General features: G+C 36.4%; 1 long non-coding RNA gene across 1 annotated transcript; it reads left to right on the top strand.

Annotated features, from left to right (window-relative positions):
* The first annotated feature begins 4,215 nt into the window (after positions 1–4,215).
* On the top strand, positions 4,216–22,323 carry LOC105854960 (uncharacterized). Its single transcript, XR_001146400.2, has 3 exons — positions 4,216–4,382; positions 19,109–20,540; positions 22,092–22,323. It is a non-coding gene; the product is annotated as an uncharacterized LOC105854960 (long non-coding RNA).
* The last annotated feature ends 693 nt before the right edge of the window (positions 22,324–23,016 follow it).

The raw sequence follows: 23,016 nt of genomic DNA, 5'->3' as shown, positions 1-23,016 counted from the left end.
TCAAGTAGCTAAAAGACAAAATGAATGGAAAATGAATTACTTAAATCTTTTATCAAATACAAACAAAGAAACTATTGTACATTGATTGAGACACAATATAAATATTGTGAAATAGTGTAAAACCAAGCAATCCACAGCAAAACAACAAAATGATATTAGTAGAAAAAAGACAAAACTAAGGATGCTCTAAAATGCTGACCCATAAAATACTTCACATTTTTAAGCTTGTAAATTTCTAAAAATATCACAATAAGTACTTTGGATGAAGAGAAAGAATCAGCAATATTTAAAAATGGTAAATTTTTTTCAAAATTAATTTTTATAAATCTTAGATATTTCTTTTTTAAGGAAGTTTGTGTTTGTAGATTATCCAGCATGGAAAAATTATCAGAGATCATAGAAAAAATCTTGCATCTGCTCATTAATTGGCAAATATTTAATATAATAATATATATGAGGTATTTTATTAGCTAAGGAAAATAAAATCCATATAATGATTCATTCACCAAAAGTATGAATTATTCAATTAAATTACTATATATATATCAATTAAATGAAATATATATATATAGTGTGTGTGTGTGTGTATTCATTATGTGTGTCTTTTTTACTGAGACTTAGGGTGTGTGGGGGGTTGTTTATATTACTTTCAGTGTATTTTAAAACATCAGCCAACTACATTTTCTCCAACTGCTTAAAAACAAAAGAGAATACAGAATTTGTATGGAGTCTTAAAATCAATCACATTCTAGGAATCCTAATAGTCTTAGTAGGGTTAGGAGATTTAGTTGCCTTGTTATTTTAGAAGTAATTATTTTCCTTATCACAGAAGCAAATATATCCAAATAGCTACCTAAATGGTAATTATTAATTAATGTAATTTACACCAAGAAAGGACAACTCATAAGTGCAGGGCTACACTGAGATTAAAAAAAAAAAAAGCTTCAGATTGATTAAACGTGTTGAAGTCTGGAGCAGGTCAAGATGTATTATAATATTGTCACAATAAGTTATTCTTAACCTATGATATATATAAATAGTCTACTTGGATCTTGCTAAAAGCACAGTTTCATAGGAGTCTCCTCTTTAACAGAGTCTAATTACATGTATGTTGAGGTGGAAGCCTAGGAATCTACATTATAGCAGGCATCCAAGGTGATTCTGATAAATGTGAATTCAGTTAAACACTTTGAAAAAATGTTCCAGTATAATCTAGTGAAGCCTTCCCAAGGTTCTAAAACTTTGCTTTTAAATTTTGATTCAAAATTCTGGCTTAAGTGCATTAATCTAATCTAATTTATTAAAGCTGTTTAAATTTATTTATTTATTTATTTATTTTTATTTTTATTTTTTAGATCAATATTCAGGCATGGAAGCTGTTTAAATTTAAATGCAAGCATTCTAAGAGACTTGGGATAAGGTACATAATAAACAGTTAAAAATCATTTCATCATATCAATCACGATAAAGTTGTCCAACTTTATAAATGTACATAATGGACATAAATGTGCAGTTAAAAATAATTTCAGCACAGTGAAAATTCATGATGAAGTTTTCCAACTTTGGAAAATAATTGCATTAATGGTTCTAGTTTAAAGATTTTTCAAAGAAGTTTCATTAAATTAATATCTCCTTATCTCTAAAGATTAAATCATTTAAGGTTGCACATATGTTCTTTACTTTAGAAATTGTATTAGTTCTATCCCTAGGTACTTTGTTTTTGTATAGTTTATGTGAATATAAATATTTAATATATTTTTGGTGGCCATGCTGTCTATGAAGATAGATTTAAAAAATGTGTATCAGGTAAGCTACGAACAACCATAAAGTTTCAGTAGATTCTACCAGGATATTAAATTACCTGAATATCTAATAAAATATTAATAATTCTGTAGCAGGCCTTGAAGTCTTTCTTTTTAGAGCAGTACTTAATTTGTCTTTCAAACTCAACACTTTTAAAAAAAAAATAAAGTTCTCATGGTTGTGTAATTTAGACATTGGCTACTAAGTTGCTCATTTTAACTGTAGTTTAGATCAAGCCAGACATTCACCCAATATTTTATTGAATATCTACTATGTACAAGATGGTGGCTATGCACAGGGATACTATTCTGATGTATTTCAAAACTTAACCTATATTCATACATCTAACCATATAGCAGTCTGAGTATGGTAAATGTTTTAATGGAGGCATAAAGATGATGGGGTAGAGGAAGAATAATAATTATGTCTGGGAGAAGGCTAGGAGGAAAGGGTTGGAAAGTGTTGTAGAAGAATGCAAAAAGAGAAGTAAATTTGACTTGGACTTTGAAGACCAATTGAGATTTCAGCCAACTGAAAAATATGAAGAACAGAGGGAATAATTGGAGTAAATAAATGCATGGAGTCTTGAAATCGTGTCCAATGTGTCGGGGGGCATGTGATGAATAACATAAGTGACATGGAAACAGGAGAAGATCAGACAGGCCATGTCAGTCAAGCTCAGGTTCTGAATAAGCATTAAAAATATGTTTCGGAGTTATCATTTGAGTCTGTAGAAAATAAAGTAGTGTTGAATGCAAAATTCATATGGTGTGTCAACCTAAGTAACAAAGAGAGATTCTCCAAAGACACTGAGTTTACTTGGGAATGTGCAGGAGATATGCAATTCCAGGATATGAGGACCATAGGCAGGCTATGAGGACCATAGGCATATCCACAGTGGTGAGGAGAGGCAAAAGGGAAAAAAAAAGTACAAGCAATTTGTTTTGAGAGGAAGAGAACACTGGTTACAGGGGTTTATCCGAAGAGTTGATACCAGTTCATTACTGGAAGCAGCATGTCAGACAAGGGTTCTCATGCATCCAGCTAGCTGTCTTGGTGACTCATGTAGTAAGCTGCAGTTTAAAAAGTCTTTGGCAAAAGTTTTCCTTAAAGGTTTAAGTGTGTAAGAGGCCTTCAGAAAGTCTTTGCAATAGTCCTTATCATTGGTGTGTGTGTGAGGCCCCTCCTTTCTTAGCCCCCACCCAGCTTTATTTATTTATTTTTGTTAAGTTTGACACAGTGACTCCATTTTGATTCTGACAACTTTTACAGGTGGTACATACCTATGCCTTTGGAATATTCCTCTGGAGGCAGTGTTGAGAGTTAATTTCAAGGAGGAAAAAAGCTTGAGGCAAGTATACTATCAAGAAAAAGGTTCTTTAATAGTTTCCTGAATTAAGATAGTAGTGGTGAGTACAAAAGAAAGCTGCGGGCAAAGGGAGAGGAAGAAAGGAAAAAGGAAGGAAGGAAAGAAGGAAAAGAAGAGAAGAGGAGAGAAGAGAGGAGAGGGGAGGGGAGGGGAGGGGAGGGGAGGGGAGGGGAGGGGAGGGGAGGGGAGGGGAGGGGAGGGGAGGGGAGGGGAGGGGAGGGGAGGGGAGGGGAGGGGAGGGGAGGGGAGGGGAGGGGAGAGGAGAGGAGAGGAGAGGAGAGGAGAGGAGAGGAGAGGAGAGGAGAGGAGAGGAGAGGAGAGGAGAGGAGAGGAGAGGAGAGGAGAGGAGAAGAGAAGAGAAGAGAAGAGAAGAGAAGAGAAGAGAAGAGAAGAGAAGAGAAGAGAAGAGAAGAGAAGAGAAGAGAAGAGAAGAGAAGAGAAGAGAAGAGAAGAGAAGAGAAAGATGGGAGGAAGGAAGGAAAGGAAGGAAGAAGGGAGGGAAGAAGAAGGGAAGGGTGGGAGGAAAGAAAGGAAAATACTGGTAAAATAGAATTAGGATAAACTAGTGACTCCTTGCATACAAATATGATCCTAAAGTTTGACTTAAAAGCTCTAGCTGATATGTTAAAACTGAATTTTAAAGCTGTAAACAGCCGCTGAATTCACTTTGTTTTTTTTAAAAAATATTTATGACATTGATTATACGTTTTCTATTTCTCTACCTGTTCAGATATAAATTTACTGATTTCCTTATTAAAACAAATACCTGTATGATTAACTTCCTACCTACTCATTAGATTTTATTACTTTGCTTCATTTCCAAATTTTCTTTTAGTTTTATTGCCATTTCACCTCACTATCTATTTCAAATTTCTTTTGAGCATTACTTAAAAAATAATCCAGATTTACTATATTTAAAACATTTTTGTAACCCTACTTTTCAACCGGCAGCATCCCAAGTGACTCAATAGCTGAAAAATTACTAGCGCTTTGTGTCGCATTGGTTCATATGACCTAGTCGCCCATCATCCCTTCCCGTAGAAGCCCCGCGCACATCCCCACGGCGGAGGCCGGGGCGCCCACTGTGGGCGACCTTTCCTCTCGGTGACTCGCCCACGTCCACATCGGCCACGGCCAGTCGCAGTCCCCAGCCAGCCTCAAGAACAAGCGCTGAGCCTGACTCCTTCCCCTGGAATGGAAACTGAGTCATGTAAGACGTTTAAGTTTGTGTACCTGGGAAAGTTGGCTTTAGAAGGTTAAGTTCCAAATCCAAGTTATGAGAGCAAACGTTGTACATGGCCCGAGGAAGCCAGTCAGGCCGGGGAGAAAGCTGGAGCTAATGACAGAGGGACAGGGGCAGCTGTGTCAGAGAGGGGACTTGTCATGCGTGAAGGAGAACAAGCCCTCATCATGACTGACATCCTTCCAACTGTTATATTTTTGAAATATAACCCCCTTTTTAGAAGAAAACTACATGCATGTTTGGTCTCTTATAACCAAAATAGTCTACCTCAAGCTTTCTATAAATCTCTTACAGCTCTTCCTTTCTGGAAAACGAAAATATGCCTAAACCAGCTCAGAGCCACGCCAGGGGGTGACAGGACACACCCCTGTCCCTGGTCACAACTAATAAAAGGGTATAAAATAATGAAGCCTCTCTTTTAAAATAAGTGTTCTTAAGTTATAGATATTACCATATCTCTTTTATTTCAACATAAAATTCGGTCAGAATCTCTGTCTGGTTTGCTAACAGAGGTGCAGTCCGTCTATGTTCTGTACCTTCCAGTTCACACTTGCAGCAAGTTAGCCTTTTATTATTTGAGCAAAAAGAGAGAGGTTTAAAAAAGAAAAAAGGAGAGCAGATATTTTCCCATATACAGCAGCTGTATTTTTGACCTTTAGAATAAAATCAGAAAACATCATTAATCTGTTTTAAAAATGAACATACCATAAATTCACTGTTTCAAATCCTATTTTAAAAAATAGGTGAGGTAAATATCTAAATAAATGAACTACAAAATAGGCATCCAATATATATTCAAAGTATACAAGTTGTAAGCACTTATTCCAGTGACTGCTATTAATTACAACACATTTGAACTCCCATTTATACTTGCTTTGAGCAATTTTTAAGAAAGTCAGTCTCACTGCATTTAGCCATACCTTATTTGTAACTCCACATGGTTTCACCTTGTTCGAAACTTGTACCAGCCTTTGGCAAATAATGCCTTTTCTCATTTTCCAAAAGAATCGGTTCCACTCTCAAATGATGAAGATTAATTATTTTTAAAAAGTGCTACAAATTCTGAAGGTATTCATTCCAAAAGCAGTTCCAAAAATATTTTATGCAACAAGTTTCCCTGGGTGATTACTTTAAAAGGGAGAATTCACATGGGAACATAAATTTCAATATACTCAATATTTTCTTTTTAGAAAATTAGTCATAGTAAAGGAAGAACTACTAGGAAAATAAATAGAAAAAAATCATTTATTTCATTTTTATTGCTATTTTTGGTCCTGTTACATTTTTATGTTGACATAGCCCAATGCCCCCTTCTCTGCCCCTCCACAGTAGATTACATTAATAAATATTTATTCAGCCACACTCTGTGGCAGGCATAGTTCCAAGCAGGTCTTGTCTACATATTGTTCCCCATCTGTACTATGTGATTAAATTTGAATATGGTTTACGTGCTAAATTTATAAAGTAAGTTTAACAACATTTTTCATTTACTGATCATCTGTCATATATCAGAACTTATTTCCTAGTATGTAGGAATTCTAACAAGGATTCTTTCCTAAAGACTCTATAATCAGGTATGGAAAATAAATTACGTCCACAAGTGTCTAAAAAGTAAAGCACAAAGAGTCTATAAAGTAAAGCTACAAGAGAGGTACCAAGAAAGGAGATGGGGTGATAAAAATTACCTTAATTTTATTTTATCATTTCAATTTGGGATTATGCCCTTTAGTAGACAATTTTATCATTGTGCAAATATCATAGAGTATATTTACACACACCTAGGTAGCACAGCCTACTGCATGCCTAGGCTGTATGGTATAGCCAGTTGCTCCTAGGCTACAAACCTGTACAGCATGTTGCTGTACTGAATACTGTAGGCAACTGTAACACAGTGGGAAGTATTTGTGTATCTAAACATATCTAAACATAGAAAAGGTCATGGGTTGCTCCACTTTATGATGGCTCTGATGTCACTAGGGGATAAGAATTTTTCATCTCTGTTATAATCTTAGGAGATCACCATTGTATATGTGGTTTGTCATTAACCAAAACAATGTTATGTGGTGCATGACTGTATCTAGTTTGGGATAATAGTATGGCACAGATATACTACCTAAAATTGCTCATTTATGGTAAACTTCTTTTTCTTTTTTGATTAACTGAAGTTTTATTTGTGGATTTTGGTCTAATTAAGTTCTCTGGAACCTTGAGCATTTGGAGGAATAATGTTTCCATCTCTACCCAAACTTGTTTTCCTAAATGTATCAATGATTTTTTTTTAAAAGTAAGTCTTTTGCCAAAATTATCTAGAATATCTGGCATAATTTACACATATCATAAATATATACTTAATTTGGCACCATTTTGGCCTAGATAAGGAGGATATTATTATGAGTACATTTTAAAATAGGAAAAACTTATGCCAAGTTTTGAGGAAAAAAACATAAAGAGTATTTGGGACAACTGTGAGGAAGAAAGGATTATATCACTCTGGTTCCAACAAATCTAATTCTAGAAAATAAAACTGAATCTAAAATATCATCCCAGAATTATGTTATTCATTTCTTTTGACACATAGAGAACTGAATATATGCTGTTATCATGTGAGATACTATATGGGACGTAAGAAGGAAGGAATGAGGAAGAATACAAATAGAGAAGTTATTAATTTTAATAGATATCAATAATTTGATTATTTCCTTTTATGGTTTGCATTTTGAATACTGTCTAAGAAATTGTTGCCTACTTTAAGTTCACAAAGACTTTTTTTTTTTTTTTTTGAGACAGAGTCTCACTCTGTTGCCTGGACTAGAGTGCTGTCACGTTAGCCTAGCTCACAGCAACCTCATACTCCTGGGCTCAAAAGATCCTCCCGCCTCAGCCTCCCAGAGTGCTAGGATTACAAGCATGAGCCACCATGCCTGGCTGCACAAAGACCTTTTCTTATGTTTTCTTTTAAAAGTTTTATAGTGTCTGCTTTTATGCATATATGTGATCAATTTCAAATGAATCTTTGTGTGTGGTATGATGTTGAAGTTATTTCCTTCAAAGCCATATCCAATTCATCCAGTATCATTTGTTGAAAAGATTATATTTCTTCAATGAATTATCTTGATATCTCCATTGCAAATAAATTGGTCATAAAAGTGAAAAAAAGATAAAAAAATAATTCTTGCCATATTTTTTCAGATATCTTTTGATTAAAATTACAGAAACCTACCTGAACATACCATTTCAGACAAATGATTCATTGACACATGTAACCAAACTTTTTCAAGGTCACAGTAGAGCTGGGTCACAAGGTGATGGGGTCAAAGGGCTTGCCAGAGTCCACTCCCTCCACTTTTTTTCCTTGGTCCTCTGTGTGTATTCACTTTATCCAGTCAATCTGGTTTCTTACATTAGACTAGACATAAAAACACTAAAAATCTTATTCATATTGCTAATGTTCACTTCCAAAGAAGAACTGAAATGCAATTTGCCTAATGTTAAATTCTGAAAATTCCCAGAAAATAATGATTGACTCAAATTGGATAAACTGTCCATTTCTGGACAAATAATAGTAGTCAGGGCTGTGGCATATCATAATGGGGCCAACTCGGGTCAGGTACCTCATCTTACTAGATCAATCACTGTAACTGTGATAACCTCCACCAGAATCCCACGAATAGTTATATATATAAGAATGAAGGAGAAGGAGTCTGAGTGGAAAATCATAGGCGTCCACTGTATTGTCTTTGGAAGTTAAAATAATTGAGTTACCACATGATGAAACATGCTATTAACTTTTAGATAGAACATCTTAAGCTGTCAATTAGTTTTCTAATATAAAATTTGTTTTGAACATAACCAAATACATAATATTTCCAGAATGGGAATAAAGTGAATCATGTCCAGGGTGCAGAGACCAATTAGAACTGTGTCATTAGAGAGCATTCTACTTGCAGAATGGTTTTTATTTGATGAAATATTTGCCATTTTCTTGAGACACACAATTTGACAGTTCACAAAGCTCTGCTGCACCACTTGTTTATGATCCTAATTATAAGAGCATAGCATAAAATCACCATCAACAAACACCAGAATATCTCAAAGAACAGGCTAACAAAGGTTTTCATACAATAAAAAATGAACTGCTTATAAATTAACAAGATCAAAGTTGTGGTACCTAAAATGGCACAATAATTTTCCCTGAATTATGTTCCAGAAAATAAATAATACTTAAAAAGAAACATAGCATTGCCTGCAGAGTTTGAAATTGCTGCCTCTGACAACAATACTTCCTGTTGATATCAATTTTCCTCAGGGGCGAGATATTTAACTAGCAGTGCTCTCCAACTGAGCACCAGCACTGTCTGCTTGTGACTAAGTCTTTACATACGTGGTCTGATTTGGGGTCCCAGCCTGGTTTCACAGTCCACAGGCTGTGTTCTGTTTGCAAGAAATGGCATAGTCACTGAATGACCATTTGTCCAACATTGCTCTCTTGTTTCTAAGCTGATAATGTTGTTCTGCTTCCAACTGCTTCAGTATTTCTCACATGAGGCACCTTGTTGAATACTTAAAGCAAGAGTTAATCTCTAGAGGTCATAATCCATGATCATGTATGTCCCATTTCTTATACAGCAGCTATTGGTCTTAGCCATATTCTTAGACCCTCAAGAAAATCACAAATTTCTTGTCTCATGTATGGTGGGTACTCTACCCATTCATACCATCTAATGGAGAAAAATCCCCAGAGGATAGTGCATGTGAATTAGTCAACTTTTCATTTTCTAGGACAGATCCTTCTGAATAGTAAGCACTTGATAAAAGTTGTTGGTTAAATAAATAAATGAATGACACAACTAGGAAGAAATAACTCCAATAGAGAAACTGAGGGTGGGCTTTCACATTATAGTGCCAACTGTCTTCATGAGTAAGGTTGCATATATACTATATTAAAACATAATAATATAGCTACTACTTCTTATTCATTCTTTTATTGCCTTGACCAGTAGTAGAAAAAGCAGAGGACTATTTCAGGAGTCCTACAAGAGATAGCAATGGCTTCCACATAAATGGTAGCACCTGAAATGATGAGAAGAGAGCAAGAATACAATGACAGTACGAACAATAGGATGTGTTGATGAACTAGACATGTAGCATGAGCGAAAACAAAGGAATATACACATACATACATACACACACACACACACACACACACATATATATATACACAGAGAGAGACACACAGAGACAGAGAAAGACAGAGACACAGAGAGGTACAGAGAGAGAAAGTTAGGCTGACAAAGATGGAGACAGGGAGATCAAGAGAGATATCAGGAAATGAGGTAACAATATGGAAGCAATCAGCATATTAATTCTACTGAAGTCATGAGGTCACAAGGGTAGCTAGAGAAGAGAAACATCCAAAGACCAAGTCCTGAGAATTACAATATTCAGAGAGGTTACAGGACCTGACACTAAGGGAAGAGCATAACCAAGTAAAGAAAGTGTTTCCATAGGAGAAAATAGTATTTGTCAAATATCACTTATAAATCAAACCAAATGAGGACTAAAAGTTGTTATCGTTTCTGTCAAGATAGAAGTCTTTGGGGACCTTGTTAAGAGTATTTCAGATCAGGTATGTTGGCTCACACCTGGAATCCTAGCACTTTGGGAAGCCAGAGGAACACTTGAAGCCAGAAGTTCAAGACCGGCCTGAGCAAGAGCAAGACCCTGTTTCTACTAACAACAACAACAAAAAGTTTTTCAGAAAAGAAATGGAGAGGAACACTTGATTACAGTGTCTGTTACAGAGAGAATGAGTGGAAAGAAGAGGAAGTGGTGTTTTAAGCAATGTTTATGAAGAGCTTTATTCTAAGAGATTGCAGAACAAGGTATAGGGCTCTAGGGCTCTAGGGACTAGAGGAAGCCTATTTTTAAAGGCAGGGACATTCACAGAATGTTTGAATGATAATACAAACAACTGAGGAGAGATGGAGTGATGAAAGATGAAGGATCAGACTTGGGTATTGAAAAAGAAAAAAAATGCGGAAGGAAACAGTGGGTGTAATTGCAGGAGCAAATTTCTAGTGGGTGCCAACAACATTTTAGAGACAGTGTCAAATTATTTACCCATATCTCATTTAAACAATCCCTGGGGTAAATGTTGTTATGCTCACTTACAGCTGAGGAAATGGCTTAGGAAGGTTTGGTAACTTGCCAACGTTACACAGCTAGAACGAGGCAGAGCCAAAAGTTAAACCCAAGACTGTTTCAATTTCCATGAATTTGACCTAATCATTGGCTATGGGTAATAAACTTTGTATACCACTAAATCGCAGTCATTAATTGTGCCTGAACCCAGAGTCATGAAATTCTTTGTGTAGGCTTCAAAGTATCCAAGAATTATTAATATCTTAGGCACTAAAAGAAAATTAGTTGGTGCAAAAGTAATTGTGGTTTTGGACCATGACTTTTAAATCATTATAACTAGGCTCAAATACATCTTTATTTACCAAAACAGAAACCATTACAATCCACACATTCTTGCCAGCAAGAAATGTTTGTTTATTCCTATAGCTTAAAAATCCATGCTTTGGGATTCAATGAACTCTTGGAAAGCATTTTCTGCATCCTGCTGGTTGTGGAAGCATTTTCCCTGCAACAAGTTGTTGAGATGCTTGAAGAAGTGGTCGCTGTGAATTGGCGAGAGGTCAGGTGAATATGATGGATGAGGCAAAACTTTGTAGCCCAATTCATTCAACTTTGGAAGCATTGTTTGTGCCACATGCAGTTGGGCTTGTCATGGAGACTTGGCCCCTTCTTATTGACCAATGCCAGCTGCAGGCATTGCAGTTTTCAGTGTATCTCATCAATTTGCTGAGCATACTTCTCAGATGTAATAGTTTTGCTGGGATTCAGAAAGCTATAGTGGATCAAACTGACAGCAGACCATCAAACAGTGACCATGACCTTTTTTGGTGCAAGTTTGGCTTTGGGAAGTGCTTTGGAGCTTCATCTTGGTCCAACCACTGAGCTGATCATGGAAGATAGACATATAAAATCCCCTTTTCATCACATATCACAATCCATTCACAATCCTATTGAGAAACAGTACATGGTTGTTGCATACAAAAAGAAAAGACAGCTCTACCAAATGACGATGTCTTTTATTTTCAGTCAGCTCATGAGGCACCCACTTCTCAAGCTTTTTCACCTTTCCAATTTGCTTCAAATGCCAAATGACCACAGAATGGTCAACCTTGAGTTCTTTAGCAACTTCCCCTGTAGTTATAAGAGGATCAGCTTCAGTGATTGATCTCAATTGGTCATTGTCAACTTCTGTGATGGCCAGCCATTGTGCTCCTCATCTTCAAGGCTCTCGTCTTCTTTGCAAAACTCCTCAAACCACCACTGCACTGTACGTTCATTAGCCGTCCCTGGGCCAAATGCGTTGTTGATGTTGAGAGTCGTGTCTGCTACTTTACAACCCATTTTGAACTTGAATCAGAAAATCACTCAAATTTGCTTTTTGTCTAACATCATTTCCATAGTCTAACATAAATATAAAATAAACAGAAAGTAGTAAGTCATTATCAAAAAACCATAAACAGAAAAATGCACATTAAAATGATGTAAAACAAAACCACATTTATTTAAGAATCTATTCCAATATCACATGGCAATTGTCAACAATGTAAAATTGAAATAACTTTTACACCAATCTAATAAAAAATATGTTGTTCCGTGGTTGAGCAACATCAAACATATATACATATATAGTTTTATCATTTTAGATATATATTGCTTACATATTAATGCCATGCTCAGTTTATCAACAGGAATAACACGTTACTTAGGAAGAAAAAAATATACTATAGATCTAGAGAAAAACTTAGATATTTATTTCCCATTTTACATTTGTAGACACCAAGGCAAGGAGAGGCTGAATCACTAACCCTTGACAGTGAAATTAGGAAAAGGAGAGTAAATTCATGGAGATATTAAACTAAATACATACATTTTTTCTTTTCTCTTCCTTTCTTAGTGTGTTATATATATCCTCATTTTGAAATGTACAACTAAAGAATTTGAAATTATAATCTAAACCAAATAAGGAAGGTGAAAAATTGAAGAATTAAAATTTTGGAAAGTTATCAATCAGAAAATTTGCTTGGGCTGCTACAAATGAAATCTTAAGGCCTAAACTCAATCATATCTTTCATTTCTGCAGTAGAATGTGAGTGATTGTGTGTAATCCCTGGAGATGAGCATCCCTGGTTTTAAATCCTCAGTGGATGACTTTGGATATTTGGCCTCTCTCAGACTCAATTTCCTCATTTGGAAAACAAAGGTAATAAGAGCCTACCTCAAACAGTTGTGAAGATTGTATGAGATAATTTTGGTGGAACATACTGCCTCACCCAGACTACATACTCTGGTTATTTTTATTACCTTTTCTATTTGGCATAAATATTTCTTTTTCTTAAAAGACACTGCAATTTAAAATGAATTCTTATCTTCCTTAATTAGTTTTTAAATTAAAGGGTATACAAATAATATCTGAATAACAGTTCGGAAAGATCAAAAGGCTGAGAGAATTCCACACAACAAAGCTATTTTTAAATCCGTGTCCTTCAAAATAAAGACTTTTAGCAAACTGAGTTATCAAACTGACTTAGCAAACTAGACTTATCTTCATGAGATTTGCAGAGTTATTTTAGGAATTCTACAGTGGCTAAAACACATGGACACTGAAATAACAGCCCTACCTCAATGCATTCTCACCACCAAAGATGTAGTCTTTATTGTTTTAATATCAGATATTTTATATATATGTGTGTGTGTGTATATACATACATGTATATATATATATACACACACATATATATGTATATAAATATATATATATATAAAGCACCTTCTCTATTCCAGGCACTATACTTCAAATAATTATTTTCTAGTCGCATATTAAATTTAAAAAACCCTACTCTCAGCTGGGTGCGGTGGCTCACGCCTGTAATCCTAGCACTCTGGGAGGCCGAGGCGGGCGGATTGCTCGAGGTCAGGAGTTCGAAACCAGCCTGAGCAAGAGCGAGACCCTGTCTCTACTATAAACAGAAAGAAATTAATTGGCCAACTAACATATATAGAAAAAAAAAAAATTAGCCGGGCGTGGTGGCCCATGCCTGTAATCCCAGCTACTCGGGAGGCTGAGGCAGCAGGATTGCTTGAGCCCAGGAGTTTGAGGTTGCTGTGAGCTAGGCTGACGCCACGGCACTCACTCTAGCCTGGGCAACAAAGCGAGACTCTGTCTCAAAAAAAAACAACAACAACAAAAAAAACCCTACTCTCAAAAAATATTCATGTGGGAACAATTTTTTTTTTAGAGTTGGGGTCTCTCTTTAGAGGTGGGATTGCCCAGGCTGGCCTCCAACTCCTGGGCTCAAACAATTCTCCCACTTCAGTCTCCCAATTGACTCACACCATTGTAGCCTGGCTGAGGAGCATTCTTATTACTACTTTCCCTATATATTTATGGCACAAAGAATACCTTCAACTGCCAGACATAGGAATGAGAGTTTCAAATCCCTGAGAAGAAAGTATTCCACAACCTCATCATTAGAAATACAGTTTGTTTAATTCTGTGTTTCATTTAATGAAAACATTTAATTTTTTTCTCTCATTTCATTGAAATTCATCAGGATACTATAGCTTCTAATGGTATGCTACCAATTATTATCACACAGCCTAAATTTCTAGTTTTTCACAAGTTGTACATCATTATGTGATTGTAACTAAGACTACATCTTCCATCCAATCACTAATAATATTTAAAATTGTCTAGGGACTGAAGAATGAACACAAAGCTAAACTGATAGGCTATTGTAAATAGAATATGAAAAAAAAAACCATAAGGAAGTAAAATTTTACCCAATTAACTTCCCTATTTATTCCTTGATTTAGAAAGTGTTTCTGTTCTACCTCCTATCACCTAATTCTGTTGATCTAAATTAAATTTTCTTTAAAATTCCGTGTTTGACATTAATTTATTGTATCTGTTGAAAGTTAATTTCTCACATTTTTCTATGGCTTTGTATTTTCAGTAGAGCTTATTTGTCTCACAGTCTAAACGATCTCTAATCCAGCCAAAGAAACTCAATTTTCACACCACTTCTCATTCTAGTAATATAACATTTGGCTTGGAAATGTCTCATTACTCTAATAGGTCTCTGGTTAGAATGTGGTGAACAGCTGTGCTTGTTCGTGTTTTCTGGATCTTTATCTGACATGCAAACTCAAGAGTACTGGGAAAAAAATACTTTTTCTACCTTATAGTACTAATCCTAGCAGAGAAATTTAAAAATTTAATTTCTTTACAAAATGTCTGTTCAGATAACCTCCCATTCTGCCATCTGGTTTACCAAAATCAATCTGCTATCTGGCTTCATAGAGTTATTTCATGACCTAAATATAAAAAGGAAAAAAATTGCCTCTGCTGTGTAAAACTCCAGTTTAAGAAACTGAAAGGAGTAGTAATGTTAAATTTTTTTTAGTGCTCTTTATTTCAATAGTTTTTGGAGACTGAGTGAATAGATGTCTATGTTCTAGGTTATTTAGGGAATATTATTATTAATAAATGTACTTTGTTCATAAGTCAGTATCACCCTTACATTTTCTATGCCTTATTTTAAATCCGAATCCCAACTGCCCTTCCAGTGTATATTGTGACTATGTGTAACCCTTGCTATGTTACCGAGTATAGCAAGGTTATAATGGAATGCAAAGGGCTTAAGAAAACCCCTTCCTTATACCAAATTTACAATTATATATGAAAAAAATACTGAAAACAAAAATCTATCTTCTCAGGACTGCTTTGCACAGATGCATCTGGTAATTATTGGGTAAGTTATTTGGGGGTGACTGTAAAGAGGAGAATATTGAGCTTCAAACATTAGACTTCCTGATTTTTCCCACCAATTTCTACTGATTTCAGCAAGTGTTAATTGAAAATCTATGAGGTCTAGCTGTTTTGAGGCACTAAGAAAAGTGGAAATGTCTGAAACACGACCAGAGATTTTGAAAACTAGGCCAAAAAAAGAACAATATGCCCAATGAAAGAAATATCACCAGAAAGCAATTCATGTGAGAGGAACATGTGCAGTAGAAGGTAACAAGGCGAGACAGGAGACAAAGCTAGAGTTTAGCGAGATTAGTGTGAGATCGAAAGGATTGGGTAAAGTGGGCCAGATTGTATGTGGCCTTCAAATGAGTCAGGGAAGACCATTTGTTAAGATATAAATGTATACGTTGCACTATTGTGAGCAGTTTTTCTTTGCCAGTGCATGTCAAAAAAAAAAAGAAGCCAAGCTTTTGTGTAATAAAAATTATTGCAACCAGCATGGTGTAACCACCTTAATTCACCTTACTCCAATTTCTGGCACCAAAGAAAACCTTGGATTGTTTATTAATCCAATAAGTGGGCAGAGGAAGTCTAAGCAATGAGAAACATTTGATTTTTCACCAGTCACATATGTGAGCTCAGAGCAGAACACAATGCATTTGGGAATACATATTTTATATTTCTTCAAATAAGGTAAACAAATGCTTTGATTACAGCATGGTTTAGGACCAGTGATGGCTGGCACTACAGCAATACTAGGAAATTAAGGAAACAAATTTGGAATTTCAATTGGAAGTTCAGCTTCAAGACTGATCCTTCTATAGGGAATATAGGAAACTCAAGAGGAAAGTGAGTTTGTTCCAGGACAACTACGGGGCAACAAAACTCTTAAGTATTAACCTTGATATTTCCAGCTAGGTTTGTCTCCCATCTACTTTAGTGAGAGCTTCTGGATAACCACTTTAAAGTTCATGGAACTCTTGTATTGGGATTTTTCATCAAGTTTTCCTAGGCAGTAATAGTTTGCTATGTCTAGCCATTAAGCATATAAGAATATGCAAATAATAACTAACCCAGATTATTATCAAGAATTTCTCTTTATATAAGAGAATTTAACTACTTGAGAGATATAACTTCAGTAATTTCTGGGTGATCTGAGAAATAATTTTTAGTCTTTCTGCCTAAAAATATACTGATGGCATTTCCCCTCATAATCCCAAGCTCCAATAACAAAGGGTAAAAGTGACCAGTCTACACTTATTTTGAGTATTCTGAAAAATGATCATATTTGGGTCTTTTAAAATCCCAATTTCCAAAAAGTGGATGACCTTTGAGTTCTAATAAGGAATTGACCCTCTTGAAACTCATCCACCATGAATATGCAATTTAAATATCATAGTTTTACATATCTTTAGCCAAAGCAATGGGTCAAATAGTAAGCATCCAACTGAAACTAATCCAATCCCAGAATCTTACCCACCTGGTCACAATGGCCAGTATAGGGTATGGGCATGTGTCATATGCTGGGCCAGTCAGAATGCTTCACCAAAATTTTTAGAAAAATATAGAAGGTGAAAGGTAAAGTTATGATATGCAAACTTGAAGCTACCAATGCCATGCTGCCCAAAATGTGGAAACAGTCATTCAAGTCTCTAGTTTCAATTCTGGAGGTTTCCAGAACTTCCCTAGGTTCTGCATCACCACAGTGCTTTAGTTAATGTACAGTCTAAACTGCTATAACAAAGAGGAACAAAAATGCAGTGCTCAGAAAACAGTAGTTTCTTTCTAATGTAATAATCTAGCTGTAGGCAAGCAGGAAGGAAGAGAATGAAGGTTCTGCTCTTCTAAGTTATACACAGGACAATATCCCTTCTAACCTTTGCTCCTTGGAAAATTGTTCTTGTGTATGGTATAAGATCTGGCACACACTATATTGTCTCCATAACAGAATTTAGCCGAATATCCATATCTAGCTCTAGGGAGGAAGGGAAGAGTGCTGGCTGAGAAATACAGGCTTTAGCTGGACATATCTATGCATATACTTTAAAAAGGGGTTGTTCTAAGGGAAGAAAAGGAGAATAGATATCTGCAGCATGTGTCAGTTTCAACCTGACAAGACATGTTTCTTCAGTGCTTCCTTAAATTCTGTGAGCTACTCCAGTTTTTTACCTAAACTGCTTTGAGTAAGTTTCTATAATTTGCTAATATAGAGTGGTAATAATACTGTGAGTCACTGGGATTTTTGACAGAAATTCAAGTTCTAGAGTAAATAAATATCATTGAAATTTTACCTGAAATTTCAGTTGTCCCAGGCTCTGGTGAAAATTAAATATTTAGTTAAAGAACATTAAACAGTTCAGAATCCAGATTTGGGAGATTTAACATCAAGTTAGAGAGTGACTAACTCACCCTGCTTTGTCTGAAAATTTCTTAATTTCATCACTAAAAATCTTGTATTCCAGGAAGCCCATCAGTCCCTGAAAAACTGGGATGGTTAGTGATACCCTCATGTCTGAATGATAATAATTGGACCCCTAGTTTCTGTCTGCATCCAGCTTCATTGGCTAACCTGCACCCTGATGACCTTATTACCCTCTGGTTCTCCAGTAATCCCAAATTTGAGTAATCTCAAGATTTCTCTTGTACATTCTCATGAAGCATGGTAATTTTATCATGAAATCGCAGAGCTATGGTTGTGACTATATTCTGGCTCTTACTGGCTAAAAACTAGTCATCGAATTTGGAATACGAACTAGAAAAATATCTTCTGGGCTTTATTTCCAGAGCCACTTACCACAATCACTGACATATAAATATGCCAAAAAAAAAAAAACCCAGTTTCGTGAGCCTTCACATATTGCCTGTTCGTAGACTCCCCAGTCACAATGATCCACATCCCTGCTTGAGTGTCTGCCCTCCACATTGCAGTGAGTCTTCTTATTGTCAGTGTCCTGCTAGCCTATGTGCTACTTGACAATCAGAAATGTCTGTCTGCCTGAGCTGCCATTCTTCATATCCAACAGGCTCAGTCCCCAGGTATCTGCATCACTCCAGTGGGTGTGAATAATATGAAATCCCACTGAGTTATTCTCTGGACAATTTTTTTAATGACGATTAAGTTGTCATTAAAATTCACTGCAAATTGTTAGTAATTAGGAACTAAATAGCGTAATAGATTAGGCAATGGATATTTTCTATCACAAACAAGGTTTAATGCTCTTTCTCTTTTTTCTCAAAATCCAGCCTTGCCTTTCTCACTATTTGGGAATCTAAATCCACCGACTTAGAATTCCCTTGAAATCCTCTGTGAGCCAAGCACTTAGGTTTCCAGTAAATGCCTTTAATTATTGCAAGGCTTCCCAAAGAAGGTGTCCACCTTTGTGAACAGGCCACTACTGAGAATCTCCGACCTCACTTCTCACCATCACACTTTCACACCTGCAGATCAGCCACACAGCTGCTCTCTGTCTCCCACTATGGCCCACTCCACCTTAGTTCTAGGGCTTTCATATACAGTCATCTGCCACTCAATGACCTTTTGGTCAATGTTAACCAGCATATAAGATGGTGGTCCTATAATTGAAAACTTCCTATTGCCTAGTGACGTCATAGCCATGGTAACGTCATAGCTCAATGCATTACTCATGTGTTTGTGGCAATGCTGGTGTAAACAAACCTACTGTGCTGCCAGTAGTATAAAAGTGTAGCACATACAATTACATATGGTACATAATACTTGATAATATATGACTAGGTTACTGGTTTATGTATTTACTATATTAAACTTTTATCTTTATTTTAGAGTGTACTCCTTCTACCTTAAAAAAATGTACGGTAAAACAGTGTGCTTCATATATCTGGAGTTTATCACATCTCTTGATTGCATCATTTTCTCTTATGATTGATTTAATCCCATGCTGTTTTGTTCATCACGGCTAAGCATGCAAAATCCACTGTTAATGTTGCCAGTAAGAGGTCCCTTCGAGTGATTGACCTGGAAACTAAATTAAAAGTGATTAAGGACTACAAAGCTGGAAAATCAGTGATGGTTACTGCTCACCTGGCAGCCATGTCCCATTCCACCATAGCTACAATTCATCTTGAAGAACAAGAACAAAGGGAGGAAGCTGTTTAAGGATCTGCTTCGTGAAGGCAACAAGACTAATAAAAATTCGAGAAGGGTCTCTATCAGTGACCTGGATTAAAGACCAAGCACAGGAGCGTGTGCCTCCCAGCATCACGACAATCACAGCCAAAGCAAAAGTCTGTGATGTTGGAAGAAAAGGCTGGACCTGACTATAATGTTGAATTTACTGCCCGACCTGGGTGGTATGAGGATTCACGAATCATTATTCATTACATAATGTGAAAGTGAGTAATGAGTCTGCAAGTACTAATGTATAGGCAGCTGAAGAATTTTTGGAAACTTTATATAAGCTGAAGAAAATCTGAAGAATTTATGAAGAAAAATTACTTGCCAAAGAAAATCTTCAATATGGATAAAACCTCTCTATTCTGAAATTGGATGCCTGAAAAGACCTTTCATCCATAAGGAAGCCAATTCAACTCCAGGTTTCAAGACTTTTAAGGACAGGATATCGGTCTTGCGTGGAGGCAGTGTGGCAGGCTACAGGTTGGAACCTTTTGTGATCCAGTGAGAACCCCAGGGCCTTCAAGCATATCAGTAAACACACACTGCCAGTGCACTGCAGGAGCAACAAGAAGTCGTGGATGACCCAGCTCCTCTTCCAAGATGCCCTCCTGAATTGCTATGCCAGGGAAATGAGTGAGTGCTGTTTGGAGAACAACATACCTTTCAATATTTTGCTTATTATTGATAATGCTTCTACACATCCCTCTTTTATTGGTGATCTTCATCCCAATATCAAAGTGGCATTTCTCCCTCCAAATGGATCAAAGAGTTGTAGCAGCTTTTAAGGCCTACTTTCTAAGGAGGACCACTGCCTAGGCTGTTGCTGCAACTAAAGAAGACATTGGTGCAATTCTGGAAGGATTACAATATCTGCAACTTTATCAAAAACCTTTCTTGGTCTTGGGGTGATATCACCAAGGAGTGGATGCATGGCATCTGGAAGAAGACACTCAAGAGGTTCGTTCATGACTTTAAAGGGTTTGTCAAGGATGAGGAGGTTGCAGAATTCAACAAGGCTGTGGTTGAGAAGGCAAATAACTTTAACCTGGGTTTGGAGGATGACACTGAGGACCTCCTAGAGGTGAGTCCTGAGGAATTGACTAATGAGAAGTTGTTAGAACTGGAACAGGAATACATGCTGAAGAAGAGGCAAGGGAAAAGGAAACTGAGGAGAAGAAAAAGAAGAACCCCCAAGAAAATCCACAGTGAAGGGTCTAGCAGGCCAGGCATGGTGGCTCACGCCTAGCACTCTGGGAGGCCAAGGTGGGAGGATTGCTCAAGGTCAGGAGTTCGAGACCAGCCTGAGCAAGATTGAGACCCCATCTCTACTATAAAGAAATTAATTGGCCAACTAAAAATATATATATAGAAAAAATTAGCCAGGCATGGTGGCACATGCCTGTAGTCCCAGCTACTTGGGAGGCTGAGGCAGGAGGATTGCCTGAGCCCAGGAGATTGAGGTTACTGTGAGCTATGCTGACGCCACGGCACTCTAGCCCGGGCAACAGAGCGAGACTCTGTCTCAAAAAAAAAAAAAAAGAAAAAAAAGGGTCTAGCAGACGCTTTTGCAGACCTCAACAAGCTTCTTAAAAAGTTTGAACACAACAAAAAGTTTGACCCCAACACTAAAAGGTTTTTATTGATAGAAATAATCATGGTGCATTGCCTGCTTATGAGCAAATCTAAGATTTTAAAAAAGAAACAAATCGCTATGGACATATTTCTGAAAAGAATGACACCTCCTCATGAAGGGCTCAGGAAGGTCCTTCAGGAAGTATCCAGAAGAAGGCATTGTTGCCACAGGAGATGACAGCTCCACGAGTGTTATTCCACTGAAGACCTTCCCGTGGGACCACATGTGGAGGTGGAAGACAGTGATAGTGGGAATCATGAACCTGTGGAGGCCTAGGCTCATGTCTGTGTTTGGGTCTTAATTATTAAGAAAAACGTTTAAAAAGTAAAATAAATAAATAAACAAAAATAGAAAAAACTTATAGAATAAGAATATGAAGAAAGAAAATGTTTTTGTACAGCTGTATAATGTGTGTTTTAAGCTGTTATTACAAAAAAGTCAAATAGTTAAAAAAAAAAGTAAAAGTTTATAAGATAAAAAATTACAGTAAGCTAAGGTTAATTTATGATTTAGAAGAAAAACATTTTTAAATAAATTTAGCATAGCCTAAGTGTACAGTGTTTATAAAGTCTACAGTAGTAATGTCCTAGGCCTCCCATTCACTGACCACTCACTCACTGACACTCTTTATGTTTATACAGAAATCTTACTTCTTATAAACCTAATATTTTAATCCATTAAGTTTCATTTCCTATCAACATAAAAAAGGAACTTGATATATTGAAATTTACATGTATACACACACACACACACACACACACACACACACACACACACACATATATATATATATATATATATATATATATATATATATATATTTTAGGACAGATTCTCTCTCTGTCACCCAGGCTGGAGTGCAGCATCATCATCATAGCTCATTGAAACCTTAAACTCCTGGGCTCAAATGATTCTCCTGACTTGGTCTTCCAAGTAGCTGGGACTACAGGTATGCACTACCACACCTGGCTAATTTTAATTTTTTTTTTTTTTTTTTAGAGAAAGGATCTTGCTATGTTGCCCAGGCTGGTCCTGGACTCCTGGACTCCTGGCCTTGAACAATCCTCCTGCCTTAGCTGCCCAAAGTGCTGGGAGTACAGGTGTGAAGCACCATACTTCCCTTGTGTCACATGGAATTATTATGGTTGCTTTTACCTATCATGGTTTGTCCACTGGAGTATTATTAAATTTGTTCCACTGCTTTAGCTAATAAACCAATTTGCCTACCTGATTTCTAGTTTTTGTTCCTTTGTGGCATTTTAATTACTATCCCTCAAGTCTGAGACATACACATCTATAATTTCATTCTCATCCAAACACATTCTTTTTTGAAATTGTCCCTTTCATATGTATTCTTTTAAATGCACAGGTGTTGGTGGCTTTATCGGGACCATATGATTCTATCCTATTGGACATAGAGGATTAGACCAAAGGTAGACACATAAGACAGTGGAAATTCATGCATATTATTTATTTTGCCAATCAAATTTTTCCATATCAAAACTGTGAACTAGGGGTGCCAAACTTGAATGAGTCTGGTGACTTGGGACTCTGAAGTCATAAATTAATGTGGATCTGAGGCCAAAATTGGCACTGAGGCAAGCCGGAATCGTAGAAGTCAAATCTACAGAAAATCAGAAAGATAATTATGGGGAAAAAATCCTAGCCTACAAATGTAAAACAAAACAGATGGAAAGAGTAAAGTACATGACAGCCAAGAGAGAAATAGAAATAGAGACCAAGACAGAGTCAGAAAGAGAGAGAAAAACAGAGAGACAAAGGGATTGCTACACTGACTTTTGCTGCTGCAATGACACCTCCTTGCATTTCCTGTGGTAGATTACACGAAATGCCCTGTATTCTGATAACCAACACCCTTGTCACCAGAAACTCTTTCAATGTTCTGTTCATTAAAACAGAATGC

This window comes from Microcebus murinus, chromosome 15, assembly GCF_040939455.1.
Source record: "Microcebus murinus isolate Inina chromosome 15, M.murinus_Inina_mat1.0, whole genome shotgun sequence".
NCBI lineage: Eukaryota > Metazoa > Chordata > Mammalia > Primates > Cheirogaleidae > Microcebus > Microcebus murinus.
This window is presented reverse-complemented; position numbering and strand designations above follow the sequence as displayed.